This window comes from Chinchilla lanigera, unplaced genomic scaffold (genome assembly GCF_000276665.1).
Source record: "Chinchilla lanigera isolate Chin_1 unplaced genomic scaffold, ChiLan1.0 scaffold00043, whole genome shotgun sequence".
NCBI lineage: Eukaryota > Metazoa > Chordata > Mammalia > Rodentia > Chinchillidae > Chinchilla > Chinchilla lanigera.
In genome coordinates this window covers 13983993-14011013 of record NW_004955444.1, presented here as the reverse complement: position 1 = coordinate 14011013, position 27021 = coordinate 13983993, and positions in this window count along the sequence as shown.

Sequence of the window (27021 nt, the reverse complement as noted above, 5' to 3'; positions counted from 1 at the left end):
TGGAGCCATTTTTATATAGGATCCAGAATTTGAGCCTGTTTTCTTGATACTGACCACTCCCATGGTACCTCAGAAACAGCGTACCATTCAGGTCAGTTCCCCTAGCCCATCAGATTCAGCATCCTACTCTTTGACTCATACTGCAGACATCTTCATGGGCAAGCCTTCCTGGGTTACACTGCTATGTGGAGTAGATTCCTACAGAAAGGATGGAAGCACCATCAGTTTTAGACATCTTATTGGGTTTTGAGTTTCCTTTAGAACCAGGCCCAGAGCAAGAACAGGCTTCCTGGGTCTATTAAACAACGTATGCCTCTGCCTTCTAGACTGAGATACAGAAGTGACTACTGGCTATCACACATTCTGAGTGTATTTATTTTATCCATATATTCTACTCTCTTGTCTATTGTCTTTCTAAAGTATGATATGAATAACATTACTCTTCTGGTACTGTAGCAACCAACATGTGGTCAAATATTTTAAAAGGAATTAGGAAACTGGACTTTATCACCTAGTTTTGCTTCTGGATTACAGGTTTCTATTATGCATTTTGACACAACAGCATTAAAAATTTCAAGAATCTCATTGGACTGATTACAATTTGAAAGCTAGAGAATGCCACTTTTGGCAGGTAGATGATAATATAGAAAGCTTCATGTTCTTGCTAATGTGAACATAGACTGGTATGGACATTCCAGAAACAATCTGGTAGTATTTAGTTGAAGTGAATAATCCCTATGACACATTAATACAATTCCTGGATATAATTCTCAAAAATAAATTTCACTTACCAGGAAGCATGCTCTGTGACACTTATCACAGAGCCACTCATGGTGGTAGGGAATGGGAGGCAGTCGTGGTGCCCATCACTTCCATACAGGTTAAACATGGTAGATGCCTACTAAGTATCCTGCCGCAATTACAAAGAGTTCGGTGACAACACAGCTACATGGCCAGGACTTAAGAACAATAGGTCAGAATGATAAAAAAGAAAATATAATGAGCTATTTAGCATAATGATAATTATGTAAATTAAAATACATGAATATGTGTTTTACAAGAACAAAGAAAACAAAGATATCGCCAAGTACATTAATATGGCTGCTTATGGTACAGGGAAGAATGGTAATGCATAGTGAAACTGAGACACAAAACTCAAGTGAGATCATGGATGGTTAGAAGGATAAGTGCACATGATGACTGATAGATGACATATAAGTGATCTAAACTGTTGGCCGAGAGAGAAAGCTATACAGATAAATTATATGGTATCCTAAATTAAGAGGTGTGATGAACAATTTTCTGTATTCTAAATCCAGAAATAAACTATTTGAGAAAGCTGAGAAATTTCTAAGGCAATAAAGACATTATTGACATGACACACTCCAGACTGAGGTAGAAAACTGAACACCAAATTCTATTACTCAATTTTTACTATGTCTACAAGACTTGGATTTGTCACATTACATCTGGCTCCTTAATGTGTTTCTATATTTACCAAACAGCAGTGAGGGCCAAGAATGAGACTGGTCCCCCGGCTCAGCATCTTCTGCAGAGGAGGCTTGAGCAGCTGCTAAACAGAAAACTAGAAGGAGGCAGCCACTCCAGCAAAGTGGGGAAACAACCTGCAAAGATGTCTTAAACTACCACCCAGGACCCTTAACATGCAGCAGACCTAGGACAACTGCAACCTAGTAAATGCAATAACCCGACAAGGAAAAACTGTTACTTGTGGTTATTGACCATAGGAAAAGTGGTCAGTTCAAACTGAGCTGCAAATATCTAATGGGACAAAAAGAATGTTAAAGATCTCATTAATAATTTTCAATCTGAAGGGCTGGGGATTTAGCTCTGTGGCACAGCGCCAGCCTGGCAAACGTGAGGTCATGAGTTCGATTCCTGGTACCGGAAAAAAAAAACAAAAAAATATTTTCACTTTGAATACATATTCAAGTCACATTTTGGAAACACTGGATTAAATAAAATACATGTGTCATTAATTGTTTTTGTCTGTTCATTTACTTTGTTTGAAGTAGCTAATAGAATATTTAAGATTAAATATTCTCACCTTGTATTCACTAGATGGTGTTTGTTGGATTCAGGGTTTATAAGAGAAAAATTTGATACAGGACACATAATTTGTAGGATTATTTTATAATATTCACTCAAAGAATCAAATGCAAAAGAGTGTGGGAAATCTGTCCACACACTAGAGACCCAGAGAGTGCAGTTGAGGGCCTGGATCCCATAGCAATGTCCTTCAGGAGTCCAGCTGAAAACCTAGAGCCCATGGCAATGTCCTCCTCCACAAGTCCAGCTGGAGGCATAGAGCCCATGCCAATGTCTCATGCAAGTCTGTATCAAGAATCTACACTGGGAAGGCCCAAAGGTCAATGGTGGAAGCTATAAAGTTTGCACCAGTGGAATAAAAGATTTGTGCCACCAGGCTGAGGGATCTGCACTGCAGTCATGAAACCATGTTTAAGATAAGGACCAGAGGTTCCTTGAAGAGGACCTCAACTATCCTCAGCAGCACTGAAGACCTGAGCTCCTCTGACAGTGAGAACAGCTGAGTTCATATCAAGAAAAGCACCATGACAATCATCTCCAGGAGAATCAACAAGACACTGTCTTTCCCTCTAGTTCTCCTTTTATGCTGTGGCAATGATCCTTGGGTGGGCCTTCCACACCCAGTACCATGCTGATTCAGTTCAGCTGGGTCTTATAAATTGAACATTGGTTAATCCACCAAAGTGCTAGTTTGGAGGTTGATATGTTGATTTACAGTTTCTCTTAAAGCTAGTAGTAGTGTGAAATGGAAGCCTGATTTTCCTACATCATGGAAGACACTCTCTTCTAGACATGGCTGCTCAACTGTTCAACAGAAAGTTCAACATTATGTTTGGTCCTCCAGTATTCTTCATTGTTGGTGATTCCCTTTAGAAGTTTCTGGCCTTTTCCATGTTGTCTTGGTTACTTTTTTTCTCGCTGTTGGGACAAAATACCTGATGCCCAAAATTAAGGAAGGAAAGGTTTATTTTGCTTACAGTTCGTGGAGGTTTCAGTCTGTACTTGGCAGATTAGAAGGCAGACTGGCACATGGCAGAGAGCTACAGCTCATGGCTGCAGAACACAGCAAAAGCAACAAGCACACACCAGCGAGGAATCGGGGAGGAATGGCCTCAAGCACTCTTTTCCTCTCCTTTACATATGCAAACTATCCACCCCAGGGAGGGTGTAGCTCTCACACCCACAATCAATCAACTCTAAAAGCCTGACCCATGGCCGAACGAGGCTTTGGGGGGGGGACACACAGACAAACCATAACACATGTGTTCAATCCCAGCACACTAAATAGAGCATGAGCAGACTCCTGCCAACCAAAAAGGTTCACTCAGGTTGGGTACAGCTTCTAAATACTCCAGTAGCAACCTGACTTGCACTAAGACTGCTTAGGTCTGTTGTACTAGGACATTTGGTAGAATCCAAAAGTCTCCTTAGGGTTCTACTTTCAATCCTGTCACAGAACCTCACTAACAATCTAAGATGGAAAAGAAATGGATGCAGTTCATACCCCAAAAATGTCATTTTTTACTGTGACAGAAAGTCAGAAATACAGGAAAATTGAATATTTATTCACCTTTTATTCTTAGGAATCAAAATAATACACACACAAGTGTACGCACACACACACATGCATGCACACATGCACATACTTTTTTTTTTGAAGTTAAGGAAAAAAACTTTAGTTTTTCCTTAAAGTAAAATAGCTTATAATTTGAGTAAAATATCACCAAAGAATTTCACTAACTCTAGGATAGGGCAGATTTTCTAGTTTGATTATTATCCCACAAATATATCACTTTTTTTAACTTCATTTGAGCCTAATCCCCAGAGTCACACCCTAACTGTCAGGGGACTTGTTGCAAGTAATGGTCATTTGTGTTTCATAATTATCTTGAATCAACACAATTAGTTCCACATTCACTGTTTTCTTCCTACAGCATCCGTAAACATTTTATACAATTCCAGAAAATAGCTTTAGGCAATAATTAATTTTTTTAATTATTGAAAGGTAAAATAATCTAGTATGGCTCTTTTAAATGTGCTTCTCTGACACCTTTAAGAGTACAAAAAAATTGTTTAGGATGCCAAACAAGAGATTTTTCTCTTTCAATTATCAACCACAGTTCCACAATTTAGAATGTCATTGGTCACACTTTTAACATGGTTAAATCAACATAAAGCCTGAAGGACATTTAATAATAATAAAAAAGAATGTTCTTCATTTAATTTAATCATTTAATTTTGTTCCCTTGGATTATTTGTATTCATTCCACAAAAAAAATATATTGAACACGGGGCGTTGGATTTGGCAGTCTGAAATTATAACAAGTATCAGAATTGTCTAGATTCTACCTTTGTGACTCTGATTCAGGGAGTTAAAAGTAAATCCCAGAAGTGTGCATCCATAACAACTGTCCAAGGTGATTCTGAAGCAAATAGGACTCAAACCCCTATTTTTGAGAAATACTGTCTCTTAACCTTGACACAGAGGTGTGGCACACACCTCTACACACACTTAAAAATAAGATGTTGCAATAGGTTTCACGTACTTAATACTCACTTCCAGCCAGGAAACCATGTTCAAAAAGGGAGTAGAAGGTTTGAGTGTCATTTATAAAATATCTGCTTCACATTTCAATGTTTCCAAGAAGGCTATCTTCAAAATTTGCTCCTAAAAAATGACACTTGCTAATAGATTCTTCAGAGACAGGCCTACTTGCTGGTAAAATTTGCAGATAGGAGCTAAGAATAGAAAATGCATTCAGCTTCCTCCGGCCACTCACACCAAAGCACTTATGGCCATCTGGAAGGTATGGCCACCAAGAGAGGGACTCTGAGAGCATAGTCTTTGTGTTGTGCACTGCCTAGTGTCGGAGTCCCTGTGTACAGGACATATTCAGATAGGTTTTGTTTCATCTGCTGTGCTTTTCCCTTAGGATGAAGCTTGATGAATCTGAACAGCATGGTAACAAGCTGACAAGGATCATCTCTGGTGCTCTGAGGCCTGGAGGTTGGCAGCCTACATGCTGTAAACATCAGGAGTAACTCAACCTGGTCTCCTCTCATGGAGGTGAGGGCAAAGATACGTAAAATTGAAGACTCATCCCTGTGGCATTAAACTTTAGGTCAAAAGTCCTTGGACCGTTTCCCAGTTCTAACAGGATACTAACCAGAGAGAGATGGAGGCCAGAGTACACCAATATACCAGTAAAATATCAAAGTTTATCAATATGAATAATGAGGTATCATCAAGAAGAATTTGTCAATAAACTATTGATAAAACATGAACAATTAAAGTTGGGAAGCTTATCCTTTGCTATGTTAAAAAATAACCCCAGTCCCAATTTAAGAATAAAAATCAGTGGCCTTGGTCCTATCAGGACAGTTTTCCACAATGACTTTGGCAATCTGTTTTAAATTACAGTATTTTTCCTCATAATATCCAGCAATCAGTGAGGCAATTTTCCTGTCTATACTTGGAAACTGTGAGAACATTTAGCCACTTTTAAAGTCAAGTGGTGGCACTGTAAGAAAAAGGCACAAGAAAAAGGCACGAGGTAGTTAAAAATTTGAAGAATATGTCAATTGGTAAAATTAGATAAAAAGTTACGCTGTGTTCTGCCCTACATTTGGACTATCGCAAGTGAGGCAAACTTTTCTAGGCAAACTGCTGAGGACTGCCAATTTAACAAGCTGTTCCGTGCTGCAAGGGACATATTTATGGACATACTTTCAACAAGACGTACCTAGTGCTACCAAGCTGTGCTGTACTAAAGAGCAGAAAGAATCAGAACGATGGATTAAAAAAAAAGGAATGGATTTCACACATGGGTCTTATTAAAATCAGATCAAGTATTCTGCAATTTACAGGCAAAAATATTTAAAATAATGACAGGGTTGTTGCATGATCTAAGAAGAAAACACCCGGGAAATGTAAAAGATGAGATTGACACAGCATGTTTAGCGCAGGCTGTTGCACAACAAGCCTCTCGAAGGGAGAGAAGAAAAGCCAAGCTGTATTGTGAATGTTCTCATTTTTAACCAGCTAGGTCAACGCGACTCTAACACTATTTAAAACCTGGCCTTATCTCATGAATGGTTTGTGATATAAAGATGACTGTCCACAGAAAGATAGATTTTATTTTTCTCTTTTTGTGTCTGTCTCTGTCCCACCCCCCATCCCCGACATGGGATTTGAACCGAAGGTCTCGCATATTCTACGCAAGCGCTCTACCACTGAGCTATACTCCCAGCCCTCCCTTAATTTTGGGCGGTTTAAAAGTCACCAGAAGTCACCCTAGTGCAATTCCTTGTTTATTTTGAGAATATGATTAAGTGTGTCCTATGCTAGTGCTTCCTCTCCTTGGGAAAGTGTTCTGGCTACTGGTGAGTCAGTATCATTTTCTATTTAAAACTGGCTACCTATTTCTATTTCTGGGAAAGTAGATATCAAGCCAACTTGGAGCTCATCTTCTTTGTTCTAAATTAAAAAAAAAATCATTTCAGGGAAAAAAGTATAAAAGAATTTTTTGTTGTTGTTGGTTTGACAAAAGCCTGGAGTGTAGCTTCTTTTGAGTGTGGAGCTAGCCTCACGCATGCATTTCATTTACACCCATCAAATTATTTGACCTTGAAATCTTTCACAAGGAAGAAAAAGGAACATGTAGATTTTACTTGGATAATTACTCTCACTTTAGCATTTAAAGGGTCACAGGCATGTAGGCAAATATCTTCTCTAGAGTTCCAGATAATTATTACTTTAGGCTTGTGGGCCACAGAGTCTTGACCACAGGTGTTTAGCTGTGCTACAGGAAAGCAGCCTCAGCCAACATGTAAACCAATGAGCATGGCTTTGCTCCAGTAAAGCTTTATTTATATTAAAAAACAAAAACAAAACCAAAACAGGTCCTTTCCCACTGCAGGAAAGAGAAAAGGACCCCCAAGAGGAAAGCCATTAAAAGGACAGGAGCGTCCAAAGCTGGACAAACATCAGGCTCCAGATTGCTGGAGAGAAGACTGGGCCCCAGCAGCTGAGAATCACTTCCTGATCATTGCTTTGGACGCACTGTGTTCCCTGAGCAGGACTGCAGGTGTGAGAACCAACAGCCGCTCACATAGGGCTCTAAGTGTGTGGGCTCAGCCTTCTCGGGTATGGAAAACGCCAAAGAACTTGTCCACTTCCCAGCCCAACTGCTGGGAAACTACAACTGACTCCACAAGAGTAAGCAGGGCTCAGCTCCTCAGTTTCTAGAGTTTGCAACCAAAGTTGATGGCAGCAAGGGCAAGGGTAGCAGAGAAAGGTGTTCTTCTGCTGTCTGACCAGATATTCCAGTTTCTTCCATACAGAGTCTGCCAAAAACGTGGACCTTTCTCCCTGAAGTGTGTGCACATTTTTTGGCTCATTCTGCATATATGATATATATGATCACAAATGAGCTCTTCAGCCTGAGCAAATTCCTTTGTTCTTTGTATTTTCACAAGACACCACAAGGAAGGAGAAAATTAGGTGAGAAGATGGCTTATTAGTATAGTAATACCTCAGTTCATGAGCATGTCTGTTTGCAAACTGGTTCTCAAACAAAACCATTCAGCAAAATTTTGCTTCTGTTCTGTTTGTATCGTGAGACAAATACAACCACCGCCATCTTCCCCAAAGTTATAAAAAAAATTAGGTTCATAAACCAAGGTAGCATTTGAACATCAAACAAAAAAGAGAAAAAGGATGACCTTTTTCCATACCTTAACCTGGTAAGTGGGCAAGTTGATTATAAAATTAAACTAATGCCAGAAGCAGAGACAGTGTCCTTTATCTTTTGGATAAAAGTGTGCAGTTGATGAGACCACGGTGTTCAAATCCTGTCTTAGTATTAGGATTGTGATGCAATCACTAAAAATCAGTGCTTAGGTAGAGTTGTAGATAGCTCAGTGGCCCCAAAAAAGAAAAGCCTGGGCAACTTAAAAATTAGGAAGACTCTTCCCTGTTGTGGTTGATACATTGTATCAACTTGGGGAGCCTAGAGGTTTGGTTAAGTGACTTAGCAGGGAGCCAAGGTGCTTACTTTGTATGCACCCTGAGCCTGAGCTTGTGGAAGAAGAGCCATGGAGTTTATGTGAGTGCTACATGCCCCCTGGGTGGGGATAGCCTGTTTATAATGCAAGGGAGGGAAAGAGACTGCTTGCCTCCGTTCCCCTTTTTTGCTCTTGTTGTTTTTGCTGTGTTCTGCTGCCTTGAACATTTGCTCTCTTCCAGGTGCCATGCTGCCTTGGAACCAGCCAAGTATGGACTGAAACCTCCACAAACTGTGAGCTAAATAAACCTTTCCTTCCTTAAATTTTGGGCATTGGGTATTTTGTCTCAGCAATGACAGAAAAGTAACCAAGACAGTCTCAAAATTTAAAAAAAAAAAAAAAAGGTTAGGTATACAGCTCAGTGCTAAGGTCCTGGGTTCAACCCTCAGTGCTAGAAAAGGAGCGGAGGGCTAATGTGTCTCTAGAAATCCAGTATGTGTTCAGCTACGGAAACAAATTTTTCCCACTAGGTGCTTTGGGCAGTGATGCAAATCAGGCTTATATTTCACATTAAAAATAGTTTACATTTTTGGTGATTCATATTTACATACATACTTTTTATAGTACAGACTGCAAATTCACTCCCTGTCTATTTTACCCATGCAATAGTATGTGAGTCAAGCAGAAAAACTGTGCACTACCTAGGCTGACTTTTTGTACATTGTAGCTGAGACCCAAAATGTATAAATACTTGGGTAAAAATCCCACAAGGAGAAGTCCCCACACCAACTTGGTCTCCACCCCACTCTGCTTATCCAAATCCTATGTCCTCTTCCACCCAGACTACCCTAGTACCTTTGTCTTGAAGCCTCTCAACTATATCACTGCTCATCATAACCTAGAAATACAGTATAATCAAGCAAGCCAATCACTCCATTGACTACTGGCACAGGTAATCTGCTTGGTGTTATGGGCACCTCTTGACTACCCATCCACCCAGCATGGCTGTTGTTAAGTAGGCAACAAGACAAAAAAATTTATAGAAGGAAATTGTGGAACACAGAACACACAACAGGACATACATATTCCATGGATAAGCGTCACTGGCGATCTAGCATATGGACTCCAGGGCAGAACAGTCTAATTGGAGAAGAATGTTTGTGCCATACTATTGTGAAGATGTGGGCAGGCGACCTTCTCTGTGTACTTCCTTCCATGTAGGGGAACGACGGTACCTACTTCAAGAAGATATAGAAAGAATAAAGTGACTTAACATTTATAGTGTTTGAAGCTGTACCGAGTACACTGTAAGTGGTAGACAAATGTTAAGGATGGTCTCAGGAAAGAAGTCTTCAGCAGGAACCAGAAAAAGGAATACAATCTGGCTTCTAAAATGTGACAAATGTGCAGTTCTTTCACCTCTTAGGGTTCCTATTTTCTCCCCTATTACTGGAGAAAATAATATCTATCTAAGTAGTTGTAGAGAGTTTACTAAAGAAGTGACAGTGTTTTGCAAAATTCTGGTCAAATTACAAACTTATTTGATAATTACCTTCTTTGCAAGAGGATGTGTATTACATAGTCTAATTTAATTTTAAAATATGAAACAGCAATACTATCTTCTTCCCTTATCAGAAACGTCAATGTCTCCCCCATCTACAGCTGTCAAAATCCTAGGCATGCAGATTCTTCAAGTAATTGGTACCATTTACTAAGTACTCACTCTGTAGTAGACTGAACAAGTTACTACATCCCCTTATTTAAGCCTCATGAAAATGCTGTAGGTATAACAACTTGTCTTTTAGATGAAGAACCTTAAATTCAGAGAAGTCAAATAATTTTTTTCAGCATCAGTAGCCAATAATTAGGTAGATTCAGACAAGGTCTCTATGAGGTCAAAGGCTATGTCTTTAATCAATCATTTTATATACTTATTGTATCAAAAAATTCTTTTCTGAAACTATGGTGAATTGTTCATATTGTTTTCATAGGAAACACCAGCTTCATAAAAATGCAGCAAAGACTAGATCTTGTGCCTCTTTGAACATATTCTTGGTGCCAGCCAAGTGACTAAGAAGCAAGGTGAGAAAGAGGGAAAAATAAATTTACCACTGGCCTGAGGCTTCAGTACCCTACCAAAGAGTAACCGTGAGCATCCACTCCTACCTCGGATGGCTGCTGTGAGGTTCAGTCAAGACAGCAAGGTTTAAATCACTCTGCAAACCCGAGTACAGTTAGGGTTCATGTTGTTGAGTTGAAATCAGAGTGGCTCATAGAGAGCTTGCATCTTAACCAAGAAAAGAGTCAGTGAGGTTATGAGTACTGAGAGAAGAATAGCCTGACTACCTGCTGAACTCTCCTGGGAAACGGGGTTTAAGGAACTCTGTGATTAGCAAATACTAATAATTAGCAAATATATGAGTAACATGTGTAAAAGAAAGACGGAGAAGTGCAGAAAGAGAAGGTAGCAATAATCCTGTGCATGAAAGCCTAACTGGGCAACACATGGGCTACCAGGAACTCCCTGGTGGGGAGCCAATCTTTGTCCCAACCTGCATGCTTTGTGTGCCCTGCCTGATTACCAAGTGTGATGGTTATGCAGAAGGACTTGTGAAATGCTATATAGACATGAAATGTTGTGATTTACAACATGATGTCCCAAAGTATGGCTTTTTGTTATGCTGATACTTGGAACTGAAGCAGACTGGCGAGGAGAAAATGAAGAAGTCCTCTTTATCCTTCTCCTGCCCTCCTTTCTGCGTCCCTCACTTCCCTCCCAAGGCAGGTCATAGAAACTAGAACTCCCTTCCACCGCACAAAGCAAGCCGTAAGACCTAGAATTGTCACTCTCTGACCTACTTCCCGAAAAGTAGGTTGCAAAACTCTCAATCCAGAAGGAGCCTTCCCCATACCTGGGGGAAGGAAAGAGGTAATGCTACACAGAGAGGCTGAGGAGAATCTGAATGAACAGCACTGCTCTTTCTCCACCACTACACACCACCTTTCTTGTCCAGTCACACTGGTAAAATGGCTGTCCTTTCATCAAGCCTAAGCATGAAATGTTTCCCCTGGGTCGCTGAGCCATCATCTCTGAAGACTCTTCCGTTGTTTAAAACTTTAATACATTTGACAACCTTTTCCTTGTCAATCTCTCTTCGGTCATAGGGTGTTGGCCATCGGTGAGCCCGCCCTCCCTCACTGGGAGGATCAGGAACGACATCTTTTCATTGCTACAGAGGTGTTGGAATTGTCCGCAGTGTCGCCCTCAGTATTTTTCCTGAGGACTCAGCACCGCTCCTCAGGCCTTCCAGAAAACAACGACCACTCCCCCACAGATGGGATTCTCTGTCACAGAGTTATCAAGCTCCTCCCAAAGCAGGTTGAGGTTCTAGAAATGACTCCAAGTGAGTTCTGGAAGGCCTGAATCTATCCATAATTGTTAATAACAATTTTTTTTACCAAGCTTTTTTACCAAGCTTACCAAAAAGCCTTGGTAACAGCTTGTTTCCTTGACAGCAAAAATCCACAATTTAAAAAAAAATTCTTTGTTGCCTATCAAGAATTCCATGGTAATAATGGATGCCTAAAAACACAAGGAAAAATACATTTTTCCCCCCACTTCAAAGATTTTGCCTCCGAGGAGACTTACCAAAAAAAAAAAAAAAAAAAAAAAAAAAAAAAAAAAAAAAAAAAAAAAGAGGAGGCGGCTTCTGAAATGTGGGCTATCGATAACAAAGGCCCTCCGATACAATGGGGATCAAGGTTATAACTCAAAACCGCTTTGCCTCCAGAGTCCAAGAAGCCTTAGGGCCAAAGTGCAGCACGAAGGCAACGTTCAAAACAAACAAACTCAGGCCCGGGCAGAGCGAAGACCAGCCCTGGCTTCCACCGGGTTTCAGGATCTAAGAGCAGGAAGCCTCGCCGAGCAGCCCCCACCCTGGTCCTTCCTGGCGAGGGGCGTCCGCCAGGCCCGGGGCAAGGGTCTGCAGCGGGGTACCCGAGCTGGAAACACTTGTGCTCCCCTGGCACGCCGGGCCCATCGAATATTAATGAGCCATTGTTAGGGGGAGCTTGGCAAAGGTGGCTGCGGTAGAAGCCTGCTCCACAGAGAACCGAAGGGTGAGAATGGGGGAAGGGGAGGCACTGAGGGGGTTTGGGGAGGAGGAGTCCGAAATGCAGCTTTCAAGTTCAGAAAGCTTTTTTTGCATGAGAAAGCACAGGAAGCCAGAGGATGAGCAGGGGGCTTCCCTGCCGCCTATCTGTACTATCTGTTTCTCAAAAAGTCAGAATTAAAATCCTCGACCTCTGGGACATCTACAAAAAATTAGAAATCTCTTTCTTCTGTGTCCTTATGTACAAGGGTAAAGACCAGCTTTCCACATCCAAGTTGCCAGTGCTGAAGGGAGGGCGAGCAGTGGGGCGCTCAGCCGCAGCCTCTGTCCTCTGCCTGTTCCCGATTCCATAGCCCGAGGCGGTGGTTTGCATTTTTAGGACAACAGCCGGCTATCGGCAAGCGGGAGACCTCTCGTCAGGCTTCATTACTGCACACAAAATGACACGAGCGAGCCTGTGCTCCACAACTAGGCGTATGGTGTGCGGAGAAGCCAGTGCATCTCTTTGCAACCCCCAATCTCTTCTCCAGCCCGCCCCCATCCACCCACGCTCTGGCCGTCCCAACCAGCTTTGCTTATGTAGGCATCCTACCTGGGACACACTGCTCCCACTGGAAACCAGACTTCAGAACCTTGCTTGTTGTTTGGTTAATACATTTCCAGAACACTGAGAAAATAACTATATTTACCAAACAGCAAGGTTCAGATCCATCCTTTCTCTTCCTTCTGCAGCGCTTCCTGGAGCTGAATTTTCATTGTACCATCTCCTGTTATGCACAAGATTTACTTGGCATTTGGAGAATATAAATATCTGGGAATATAGACCTCACTCTCTACAAGGTCATTTAAAACTTTTATTCACTTCTATAATTTACACTTCCATAGTTGCAGAGTCTTATGCCTCTGGCCTAAACCATAACTACCCTCTTAAAAAGAAATCCCGGGAATAACAGCTGCAGTGATTATGATCAAGTCCTATCTGGGACTAACCAGTGTCAGTCAATGAACCTTTCCAAACAAGGATAAATCTGTTTGCCTCAACCAAAACAAGAAAAGTCATGGTGATTTGTTCAGTGTGGGTACACCACACATTCTAATTAAGGATATGTAAATATACCAGGTTACTGAACATATGTATTTAAGGAAGTATTTTGGTAGAAAACATTTAAGTGTCATCAGCCAGGTAGATTGAATTTGACCCTGAAGTTCCAATAAATGTCTCTGAAGCTCCTAGGACTCAAAGTGTATGGAAGACAAGATAAGATGAATCCAGCATCTGTATTTTAAGGAGAGCCACTGGATCTGTGAGGTTAGAAATTAAAGGCTAACCACAGACCACTGCTGACATTAAGGTAAGGGGAGGGAGAGAGATCTTATCTCACAGAAGCTCCTTTCACCTGTTACACTGCGCAGGGTATGGTTAGCTGTTCTAGCAAAGACCCCACAGATGCAGACTTACCTAGCATCCATGTTTGTAGTCTTGAGCTGAGCAGGCCAAATGGACAGAAAAGATCTGTTCCACAAAAGATCTGAGTTCCTTCTATCTCATGGTTCTAGCCCCAATGGAAATGGGTACTAAACTTGAATGCAAAGTTTGGCAAATTTTTACTGTAGAGGACCATAAGATAAACATCTCAGTCTGAAGGCCCCATGCACAGCAGTGATTACATACCTATCTTTTGTTTTGTTACTTTGTTGTTGCTATAACTCTTTAAAATATGAAAACCAGATGGGCTGTATAAAATTGGGCCAATCTAATTGTTTTGGCCTATGAACTGTAGTTTGCTGTTCTCTGCTTTTGGGCATCAGAATCATCTAGCAGGCTTTCTGAGCCCTCCAAAGTTTGTGATTCAGTAGGTCTCAGGTGGAACCCAAGAATTTGCCTTTCTATCAAGTTCTCATGTGATGCTGGTGCTGTTGGTTTGGGGACCATATTTTGAGGACCATAGGTCTGTAGTATTGCTTTTATCTTTGTGGTTACAACTGTGTCTCCAGTACAAAATAAAAGGGAAAAAAAAGAGTCCTCAGCAATGATCTTTAAGTATAAGACCAAGAAATTGCACATATCCCATTGGCCTGATCTTAGACGGCTGTAATTGGTTGCTAAGGAGTTAGGAAATGTATACGATACCTGAATGTTCATAAGCCCTGATATAACTTGAGGAGTTTTATTATTAAGAGCAAGGGAGAAAAATGTGATTTGTTAAACAGCAGATTGTACCACACAAGCAAAGAAAAGGACCAGTGGAAGGTCTATGCTCAGTTTGATTGACCTCACTGTGACTGCCCTGGAATTTATTGCAGTAATCTCTCTGCTACATTCATAGACAAAAAATAAAGTCGTGGCATACTGGAGGGGCCTTAACAAATGGATACAGCCACCAGATACCAGCAGGAACAATTTAAGCTCCATTTCTTAAATAAATATCTGTTCTAGCTACCACCTGTGATGCTATAAAATTCTTTAAGTCTCAACTTCTTGTTTCTAGTTGTTATGGTTGATACATTGTGTCAGCTTGGGGAGTCCAGAGGTTTGGCTAAGTGACTCAGCAGGAAGCCAGGGTGCTTACCTTTATACATCCTGACCCTGTGGAAGAGGAGGGCATGAAGATTATGTGAGAGCTACATGCCCCTTAGGTGGGGGTAGCCTGTTTACAATGTAAGGGAGGGAAAGAGGCTCCTGGCCGTGATTTCTCCCGTTTGCTCTGGCTGCTTTGCTGTCTGGCTGCCATTCCCCCCTTTGCTCTTGTTGCTTTGTTATCTTCTGCCTTGGAGCCAGCCAAGTATGGACTGAAATCTCCACAAACTGTAAGGTAAATAAACTTTTCCTTCCTTCATTTTGTGTGCCGGGTGTTTTGTCTCAGCAACAAGAGAAAAGTAACCAAGATACTAGCCCTGTAGGCTCTTTAGTCATAATGAGTACCTAGAAAACTAACAACAATTTGAGACAAAATAATAATAAAAAATGTTACATAACATAACAAATAAATATCATCTATATTAAATATAAATATAAAAATAAACCATAACTTCATACTACAGTTTTTTTCAGAGCTTTACAATATTCATGTAATCTGTTCCAATATTCATGTAATCTGTTCCACTTGGTATACGTAATGATTAAGAGACTATGAATAAGGTAAAGAATGCCTGGTTTCACTAAAATAAAATAAAATATGCCATACACCGAAATATTCACCAAGAAAACTAAATCAGAAGACAAAGGAGAAATATTTGCAACAAGTATAGCAACAATAAAAAGCATTAATAATCCACACAGTGCACGAAAGATAATTCCCTGAAGAGAAGTATGCACATGACCAAGGACCATGAGAAGACATATTTTTAGCTCATTAATAAACAAATGGATTCAAATTAGGAGGCACCATTTTGTTCCTGTTCAACTGGCAGGTTACTTTTTCAAAACGATGATACATAAATGAGTCAAGGAAAAGGTCACATTAAGTCTCCCTCAATAGAGATATTGTTGAAGTTTGCTTATATTTATCAGAATTTTAAAAATGTATGATGGTGAACAGATTACTAGCATAGCTAGTTCACAATTATATTACAGATACTGTAATATCCAGCTTGCTGGCATAGGTTTCTCCTTCCCTTGCTGACTATAGAAGCAAGCTTCTATGGTTGGGCTGCCTGTATAAGAAGTTCTATGTGGCAATTAACTTTAAGTCTCTTTCTGGGAGCTGAAGGCACCCCAAGTCTTCAACCAAACAAGTACATGAGTCCTATAGCAAAGAAACAGAATCTAACAATTATGTCAATAAGTTGTGAACTGGATGCTTCCTAGGACGGCTTCAGATGTGACAGCAATCCCAAATGACAGTTGACATTTATTTCTGTCTTGCAGTAAACCAGCTAAGCTGTACCTCTGAGAGAACTAAAATATTAAAAGTGTGTTGTTTTCAGCTGTTACGTTTAAGACAATTTACTATTCAGCAGTAGACACTACTTCATAGGTACTACTACTCAAACACCAAAATTCCGCTTCTCTGAATTTATCTGAGGATTCACATATCCTCAGAGGCTAGTAAGCTACTATAGTACTAAGTTATCATTTCCTGAGCATTTACAATGTACTATGTGGATGGTGCCCTTTTGCTCATTCAGTTGTGGGTAAAAGTATAGACTTTTCCCTGTGCCTAGAAAGCACCAGTACTCCTAGCCTACTGGAGTACCTCCATGCTACTCTTGTAAGGAAGATGATAATTAGCCACACTGTGAGCAAGGAACAAGGTGATTACAGGTCACTGGTCTCAAATCCATCACCCACTTTTACTATTGCATAGGAACTCTCAAAACCTGGCAGTTTACATTCCAAGAAGCCACCCTCAGACTTCCCAGAGAGCCTTTCTTTATTTGTTGTAGAGTCTACCACAAAAATAGAAGAGGCACGTACTGCACACTTTCCCCCTGAATGACTGAAAACAACAGTTGCTCTTACAGATGCATGGAAAGAGCAAAGATATTTCAGTAGGTCTGAGGACAAGCTAAAAATTACCAGCTCCTCATAGCAATTACTCATCTTGGTAGGGAACAATTGAAGGTTAGCTTTTCTCAAAATGTAGCTCAATTTGTAAGTCAAGGATAGTCTTGGTTTAATGGCCGTGGACAAGATATGTAAAGCCTTGGGCCTATGTAATCTCCTCTGTAAAATGGATTTTGGTTATCTTCCTAACTACCAGCCTGTCCATGTCATCTCTTGAGGGTCCCATCAAGTTGAGGGTATATGATCTTGAGAAGATTCCTTCATTCAGGTATTTTGATAGTTAAAACTTTCTAAATGGAAATCTGAGAGAAATATCTATAACATTAAATGAATAAAGAGCAAAGATTTCAGAAGACATGCATATAGAAACTGCACTTATCAAAAAATTTCTATAGAGGATTTTCTTTTAATTGACTCTACATATTTCTAGCATAATGCCATCACTGGACTGTACAGTAGGGTTCCATAGTTCTGTGTTGTAAAGGACATTCCGTTTCTCCACTTAGGGTAAAACAAGAGAACCATGAGCATGTGGTCTTTGATAGATTGATTGACCACAGAGAATCACTTGTTAGAAGGTCAATTTTATCACAGTGAGGCAGTCAAAAGATTTTTCCATCTGAGAAAATACAGTAATGGCATCTGTTCATTCTTCCATGTAGACCAGCCCTCTACCCACAGTTTTTCAATATTTAAACAAACAGCCAAAACAAAGCTGTGTCTCAGTATTAACCTCTTGAATGTAAAAGGCTGCACCTGTACAATTACTAATTAACATGTGTAGTAACCAAGCTGGTAGGTAAAGGGTGACATTCACACCTCTTAATTGGTGCAATTAGCAGCCCTTTTGTTGTCAACCCTTAGCAAAGCTTCACCAGTGTAAAACACCACAGGTAAAGGGACGTTGGCTATGGGTGGAGTAAAGGGGAGATTGGTGTGAAAAAAATTTCTGAACAGGTTAGATTGATCTAGAGAAAAGAAAAAAGATGTTTAATGCTAGAAAGTGGCTAAAACTTATGAGATGAATGGGAGCATCAGTAATTGCATCTGTTTTTACTCTTTACTGTTATAAATCTTGATATTTTAAAAATCTATTCTTCCTTCATCATTAAAATATAAGGAGACACCACTTTCAGTAAATTTAATTATGAGCATTAAAATCCAAATCAGTGTTTAAAAAATGAAAAGAGAGATGATTAGGGATTTTACTTTCTTAAACAAGTACCATAATATTTATTTGATAATATGCATTACAAACATCCTTGGGTCTTTAAAACAAGGCACAGTTATATAAGACTTTCCAACAATATATACCACAAGATGTGTCTCTATACTTCTTGTTCAAGTCCCTCCTCTCTTTCTCCAAAAGCAATTGCAGTCTTCCCTCTAGCTTGACACGTGAATTCTTCATGTACCCAGTGTTACAACCTCACCAACTAACAGGGAATGAACTTCACCAAAGGGAGGACTGTTAGCACGGTTCCATTTTTCAGAATTTAGCTTCCATACTTGGTTTTCCTATATTTTCCAGATACATTTGTTTTCTTTGAGATGTAGCTTCATACTGATAATGCAAAAATATTGTTCCATCCCTATGAACTTGAGGGGTTACAACATTTATGCATAATGGAAAGAATCACAAAGTTACTATTCTAAGACAAAAATAAGATATGTTTGCATGACCTCAGAGCAAGAATTGCACGACCTCCACGTATAAATTACCAGCTTCTCACCCATATAGATGCCCAATAAGCATTTAATATGCAATGTGAATGCTGATGCCAATGAGATTTTCCCTTGCCCCGTTCCTAACATTATACAGCTTTGATTTTTACCCGTTTCTTCTGGGTAGAGCATTTGCAGTGATATTTGAGTTCTCTTTTTTTCTTGGGATTAATATTTTCCTTTGGGAACATCCATCTTTATGTTAACATATTCTTCTTTTCAGTAGTTTGTCTGCTTTTATGGAATTTGTCCCCGTTGCCTGTCCTTTTTATTCACTGAATATCAGCTTTATCATAATAACTTTATAGTGCTCCAGATTAGTTAGAATCTTTTGACCTTCCTCACTTCTTGCTTATCTTCCAGTCATATTTCCTATATATTCTCTTTTTAACCTACTTTTTCTGTTTCCTAGTTATAACAAAACTTAGGGACTTAACACATTCTTTTATTTTGTTCAGAATTTTGTGGATCATGGAGTTGAGAAGGGCTTAGCTGCATGTTTCATCTTGATCCACGTGGCCACAGCTGGAGTGCATGAGCTGGAGGATCCACTTCTAAAGTACCTTCCTCATACATGTGGTCTCTCCTTTTCCACACTGGGTGTCTTCTTCTACATCCCCTGGACCTGTCCTGTGCTTTTCACAGCACAGTAGTCATAGCACAGTTGTACTTCTTATAGAGTGACTGGCTTCTCCAAAATAGGCTTTCCAAAGAACACATTTCAAGAGACCCATGTTAAAGTGCCAAGACTTCACACTTATTGCTCAAGCAAGTCCCTAAGGCCAAGTCAGTTCTTGGGGAAAGGGAAAATTGCAGTCCACTTGTCCATGGGGAATTGACCATATAGGGAGGGAAGGAACTGGTGGCCGGCATCTCGAACACAGACTGCCCTATTGCTCATGTCAACTTGAATGGTTTACTTTCCATCCCATACTTAAACTTCTAATAGTAGCTTATCTGGTGTATAAGTTATTCATATACACACAAGCTTGCCCAAAGCCTATGTTCAAGCAGAATAAGATGCCCCTTCTCATCATTATGTGAAACTATTGAAAGATCATATGAGACCATGGCATTCCAAAGGCATCTCTCTTAACTAGCCTCCCTATTTTCTGATATTGACCACTAGCATCTTTCTGGTGGGTACGATCCTGGGTACCACTATTCGTGTGAACTGTGAGAGGGGTATGTCCAATCAAACATGAGTATCACTTAACCCAGAATTGCAGATCATTGCATTAATTTTTTGTGGTTTTTCTTGCAAGTAAATGGAGCAAGGATTAGGGAGCATCTTGAAGTAGTCAAATGATTCCATAGTTACTGGACTGGCTGATGTATCTATCTCCTAGGCAGTCTGTATCCCAGCTACTAAGAATTGTTTAAAAATTCTGGAACTGGTCACTAAATGGTCATCAAGACTGCAAAACCCATTCATTTTGATGCCGCTATCATTATTTCACCTTCTCTCATTTCTCCTTCAGGCAAAGACTGTTGGTTATCTTTCAATAGTCTACTCTTCCTATAAATCTCCCAATTTAGCCAGAATAATAATATTTTTCAGCCCCACTTGCTGTCATGTAAATATATTGCATCCAAACAGAAGAGTGTATATGAATGCTGAAAAATCCTTTAAAATGTGCCAGTGTCTGCATTCTTTCTCTTCTGCACTGGTGAATTATGAAATGATGTTTGGAGCTCTAGGTGCCGTCATGGATCATGAGGTGGGGATGGCAAAACAACATGATAGAAGGAGCCTGACTTCCAGAGGCTGATGACATTGTGATCTGTCCTACCACTTCCCAGTTCTGTGCTACTGATCAAATTTATTCATGCAGGAGATAAACTTCTTTTATAAACATTGTTACTTGGGTTTTTATCATTTTTAATATCTAATTCTGATGCACCTCTCTGTCTCTCTGCTGCTGAGGTTGGAGAATTTCATCAGGTTAAAACTACCAACTTAGTTTAAACCACTCTTCCAACACACACAGTATGTAAGCTTGCCAAGGCTAATTAAATTTCACTAGGGCAGATCTTTATAAAAAGAATAAGTAACATATGTATATATCACATCTGAATTTAAATACAGTATTTAACTGTCCTAGATTTTGCAATGTATTCATAGCCATAAGAGGGGATAAGAAACCACTTTATAATCCGTTGAATCCTTGCAAATTTTGTTTAAATGTGTTTTTAAAATGCGATTTTTTTTGTGCTACTAGTGGTGATGATTGGGAATTCTGTATTGTAAAATATTCTTCATTGCTCTGGAAAATGAGCCAAGACTCAATCTGTGCCCTGGCAGGCCCTCCTGGGGGTGGAGGGTGGTGCTTTGGGAAGGATACTCGGTTACAAAAGCCAATGGATTCGTTTTCTGAAATGGCTGCCAGACCCCACTGTCTTAGTTCAGTGCTCACTATTTCTTGAAATTTATTCTCTCTTTTCCTTCCACCCAGCCTCACATGCCCAGTCTGCATCCTCCTACTATCTGTCACAGTTAATGCTTTCATTATCCAACTGCACTGGGTAGAAACTTCTGTGGGTTCCTTGTTACCTACAGGTTGGCATACAAGGGTCTTCATTTTATTCTATGTACAAGCATCCCTCTATATCCATAAGAGTTTAGTTCTATGACCTCCATAGATACCAAAATTCAGGGATACTATTTTGGCTTTTATCTGGATATCCCCCTGAGGCCTCATGTAGTCATAGGTGGGAATTTTCAGAGATACCTGGATGTAGGGTGTGGGATGGTACAATAAAGGGTGCAATGCTAGAATTAAGGATGCAAGTTCTACCTTTCCTCAGGGTGGGTAGCCTTGATAAGATATAAAGGACAGAAAGAGGGTCTCTGGTCACTGGTCATTTGCTGCTTTCTGCCTCCCATGAACTGTTTGTCTTCTGTGATATTCCTCTGCCCTATTACCCTGCCTTGAAGCCAGCTGATTATGAACTGAAACCTCTACAAACTGTGAGCCAAATAAACCTTTTCTCCTTTAACTTGGGGTGTTGAGTATTCTGTCTCAGCAATGAGAAAAGTAAAACAGATGCTCAAGATCTTCCTGCATATTTTAAATCACCTCTGTATTACTTTTAATACCTAATGCAAATGAATGCTATGCAAATAGTCTATTTTGTTCAGGGGATAATGACAAGGAAAATCAAAGTCTGTGCATGGACCGTATAGCTTTTCTTCTTCCAAATATTTTTGAGCCAGGATTAGTTGAATTCATGGTTGGTTGAATGTGTTTATGTAGAACCCACAGAAATGGAGGACCAGCTCTATTTTCTCAGTCGTTTATTCCACTTATTCTCTATTTAAATACGATAAAAGTTTCATCTTTTCCCGAACATTACAGGCCTCTTATATCTCTGTTTGAAACGGGCTATTTTCTCTACTTAGAACACCTTCTTGACCCTGAACTTCCTCTTCAGACTCCTCAGGATGAAACTCAGAGGCCACCAATGTTTAAAAGCCTCAGCTACCACTACAGTAAACTTAACCATTTCTTCCCCTGTGTATACTGTGTATCTAGTTCTAGCCTCTGTAATGGCATTTACAAATGATACTATTATTAATCTGCCTTCAAGTCTGATTCCTCCTAAGTGAGACGCTGAGTTCTCACTATCATCCTTCTCAATGCCCATAACAGAGTGACAGCTCACTCTTTTACAGGATGTATAGATAGACCCATGAGTGAGGCAGAATCATGCCAACAAAATGTAAATTGTATCTAAATTGAATTTTTAGAGTTGTATGAAAAATTTTAGGATATTTAGAATAATATTTTTCTTTCCACAGTGAAGATAAATTTAAAATTTCTTAGAACAAAATGTTTCTGGAATTAGAATTACAGGAACATAGAATTGTAGTGTTAAAAGGAGCCTTAAATATTTTTGACTCTGTTGTCATGATTAATAAATGAGAAAACTAAAACCCAGAGAGATTAAAAGATTTGTCGAAGGACACCCTGATAGTTAGTGTCAGTCAGATCTGATATCCTGGTCTCTTGACTCCAACATTCTTCAAATATTTGAGTTATAAGTCCCTGGTTAGGGGCAGCCAATACCTGTGAAGCATACCAGCATTCATTTCAAGTTAAATCAGAGCTAAGCCACAGATACACCCAGGGGTTTCAGCCACAAATTAAACGGGAGAGAAAAGATAAGCTAGACTCCTTGATTAAAACTTTTATTAAATAGTAGACTTTTAGTGTTTAAAATTCTGTATATATCCATTTCAAACCTCAAGTTTTCATGAGTAAAAATTATACAGAAATAAAAAGTCATTCCCATCTGAGTTACAGAGCCAGAGACAAACTAGAATTTTGAACACAAGTGTAAAACAAACTCCACATAACTGTAGACAAATCAGGATACTACATGAAAAAGTAGCCTTCTTGTTTCAAGCATTTTAATCTATCATTGATCAACTACTTAAAAAGTGAGAGAGACAAAATCATTTTAAAATGATACGAATTTGCTACCACCTTCCATTTTGTTTTAAACACATTAATGTAGTTATCCTCCAGTATTAATATATGCCAAGCAAGGCTATGTCCTTAAATTTATGTATTAGTGTCCAGTTGCTGCTGTAACAAATTACCACAAACACAAAGACACTTAACAATATAGAATTATAATAGTACCGTTCTGGAGGTCAGAAGTTCAAGGTGGGACTCACTGGGCTAAGACCAATGTGTTGGTAAAATTGCATTCCTTCTGAATCACTGAAGGCAAGAATCTATCTCCTCGCCTTTTATAGCTTCAAGAGGCCACCCATGTTCCTTGGCTCATGGAATCCTCAAAGCAAGCAATTACATCACCTTTCTGGACTCTACTACCACTATCATTATCTCCTTGCCTGAAACTGACTCATTTGTCTTTCTCAAGGACCCCAACAGGATGATCCAGGATATCTCCCCATCTCAGAATCCCTTACTTTGTCACATTTCCAGGGCCCCTTCTTTTCATGTGAAATGAAATATTCATGCATTCTGAGGATGAAAATGTGATCATTTTTTTAGACTGAAGATGAAGGGGGACAGTATTTTGTCCACCATGCATGACAGTGCTGATCAGAGACGTTTTTTACCCTTGATAAGTCATATGCAAACTATATTGTTTACAATTTGAAGTTTGTACCTTTAAAGAAATATAATAATTTATAGATATTTGGAAAGCAAATTGTGTAGATTTCTTCCATACATTTCCCATTTTTTTTAATGACTGTCCACAACAAACTGGAAATTACTTTTGATATGATTTGTTCATTTTGAGTTTTTTGAAGTACTGGTGTTAGGTTTCGTAGGTACAGATCTTTTCCCTTGCATACCTGTATTACTGGGTTATATAGTATTTATATAAATTGCACAATTACAAGAAGTATTCCTCACTTAGAACTTTTAAAGGCAAATGTGAGAGAAAGGAAAGAAAAGTAAAAGAAAAGAATGGGAAAAGAAGGAAAATATGGAAACAAAGCTTTGTAAAGGGGGAAGGGAGGAGGCATTGAGAGAATGGGAAAAAGGAAAAACAAGTTCTGTCAAGTCCAGGTACAAATTCTTTATGATGAATATGATCATTATGTGTATCTAAAATGTACTGATAAAATCTAATGAGAAAGAAAGAAAGAAGAAAGAGACAGAAAGAAAAAAAGCAAGAAAGAAAGAAAGAGAGAGAGAGAGAAGCAAACACAGCTTTGTAGAAATTGCTTCATTTTGGACTTAAACATTAGCAGATTGCTGGAGGAAATGACTCTGCAGCCACTGCTCCTCAGCCTACTGTGAGGAAAATAAAAAGATCTACTCATTTGGTAGATTGTGAAAGTGGTTTAGGAAATTCCCTTTTCTATTTTGTTCAATTTTTATTCTTTCTTAGTACATGTTTGAAAACATAATGATCCCATTCTTCGTGGAGAGTTGGTACATGCACATAACACATCTCAGCTCTTTCTTCATCCCCTTCTCCTCCCATCCCTCCTGACCCCCTCATCTCTTAGTCTCCTCCCCTTTCAAAAAGATCTACCTACCTATTTCCTACTATTTATATTTTCTTCTCCTGTTTATTTATATTTTGGATTTCTCATATAAGAGAAGCCATACAATAAAGAAACTTGTGTGTCTGATTCATTTCACTTAATATTATGGTCTCAAAGTGCATCCATTTTCTGAACAATGACTAAAACCTATCTTTCTTTAAAGTAAGGCAGTACCTCATTGTTTGACTAACACAATTTCTTTATCCATTTAGTTGATGATGGATATATAGGTGGATTATAAGATTTAATGATTGTGTACTGTACTATAAATACGAATGTGCATGTGTCACTATAATGTGATGTCTTTAGCACTTTTGGAAAGATACCTAGAAAGAGAATATTTGAATTGAATGGACTTTCTAGTTTTAGTTTTCCGAGGAATCTCCTCGGAAACCACTGATTTCCACAATTGTTGTACTAGTTTACATTCCCACCAACAATGTAGAAGGTTTCCTCTTTCCCTAAAGCCTCACTAGCGTTTGTCTCAAGAATTTTTCCTATTTTATTTTCTAGCAGGTTAAGTGTTTCTATTTTAACATTTAGACCATTGTCCCATTTTTAGTTTAGTGCATGATGAGAGAGACATGGGTCTAGATCAGTCTTCTGAATGTAAACAGCCGGTTTCCCCAAAATCATTTATGAAAGAGGCTAAATTGATACCAGAGTAAGTTTTTGGGCCCTTTGTCAGAGATAAAATAGCTGAGTGGGTCTAAGGTTGTTTCTATGAACTTTAATGTGTTACATCAATCCACTTGTCTCTTTTTTGTCAATAACACATTTTTTTTTTTCAATTAATGAGCTTTGTAAATCTTGATCCAGGATTTTAATGCCTCCTGTTTTGCTCTTGTTATCCAGAACTACTTTTGCTATTCTGGGTATCTTCTGCTTTCATACGAATTTCAGAACTTTTTTTTCTGGTTCTGTAAGAAATGCTGTTGGTATTTTGATTTTGATTGTGTTACATCTGTATATCAGTTTTGGAACTATGTCTATTTTGTTCCTGCCTATCCAGGAACAGAGGATATCTTTTAATTTTCTAATGTCCTACTTGATCCCCTTTTTCAAGATACTATAGTTTCATTGCAGAGGCCTTACCCATTCTAGGTTAGGTTCATTCCAAAGTATTCAGTTTTCTTTGATGCTATAGTGTTATTAATTCTAGAAGTCTTTTGGTGGAATTTATCATCTAATTTCTTTGTACTTGGTGGAATTTTTCTGATCTTGCATATAGAGGATCTTCTCAATGGAAAATAATGATAATTTGATTCTTTCCTTTCCTATCCATATCTCTTTTATTTCTTTCTCTTGCCTAATATCACTGGCTAATGTTTCAAGTTTTATATTGAACAGGAGTGGTGATAGTGGATATCTTCATCTTCTTCCTGAGTTTAGAGGGAAAGTATTTAGTTTTTTTCCCCATTTAATATAAGTTGGCAGTAGGTTTGTCATAGATAACTCTTATCACATTGAGATCAGGTCCTTCTACACCTATTTTCTTCAGGGTTTTTACCATTAATGGGTGTTGGGTTTTGTTAAAGGCTTTTGCTGCATCTATTGAAATGATCATGAAATTCTTTGTCCTTGCTTCTGTTTATGTGATACATTACATTTATTGTTTTTTATATGTTGAACCATCCTTGCATCCCTGGAGTGAAGCCTGCTTGATCAAGTTGTAAAATCTTCTTGATTATTTATTGCATTCTGTTTGCCAGTATCTTGTGGAGAAAATTTATGTCTATGTCCATTAGGAGATTGGCCTGTAGTTCTCTTTTTTTTTTTTTTTTGTTGGATCTTTGTCTGGTTTTGTAATCAGGGCAACACTAGCTTAGAGTAATGACTGGAAATACTCCTTCTCTTTCATTTGATTTAAGAATTTTAGGAGTATTGATGTTAGATCTTCCCTGAAGTTATTGATGAAGTCAACAGTGAATCCATCCAGATCCTGACCTGGGATTTTCTTAATTGGTAGGATTTTTTTTTAACACACAGACATCCATTTACAAAATAGCATAAGAAAAATGCAAACAATACAGAGGTACAGACAAAGTTTTAGGAAATTGACAATGGTTGTTGTATTACAAACTGATATCTTCAAAGTGGTTTCTCAGGAAAACAGAAACATGCAACACTGATCAAACAAGTAATCACTAACTGTTACTTTCTGTAGAGCAATAGAAGACAGTAGTACAACTATGTTAGCTATCCTGTGTATGCATACTTACATAATTTCCCCTTCTTCCCCTTCTCTTTTCCCACACCCCAGTGCCCTTTACTTTTGAGCATTTTCTTTTCATTTCACAATGTCTATCATACCTCCTAGTTTTTATTCACTCTTTCAGGTTCTTACAGTAGTGATACAATACAATGCTTACACATGCAGGTCTGATTTCACTTATGAGTATGGTCTCTAGTTGTGTCCATTTACCTACAAAAACCTTGAGTTTATGTTTCTTTATAGCTGAGTAATACTCCATTATATAAAAGTACCACAATTTTTTTATCCAGTCCTCAGTGGATGGACATTTGGGTTGCTTCCACAATTTAGCAATTACAAATTGTGCTGC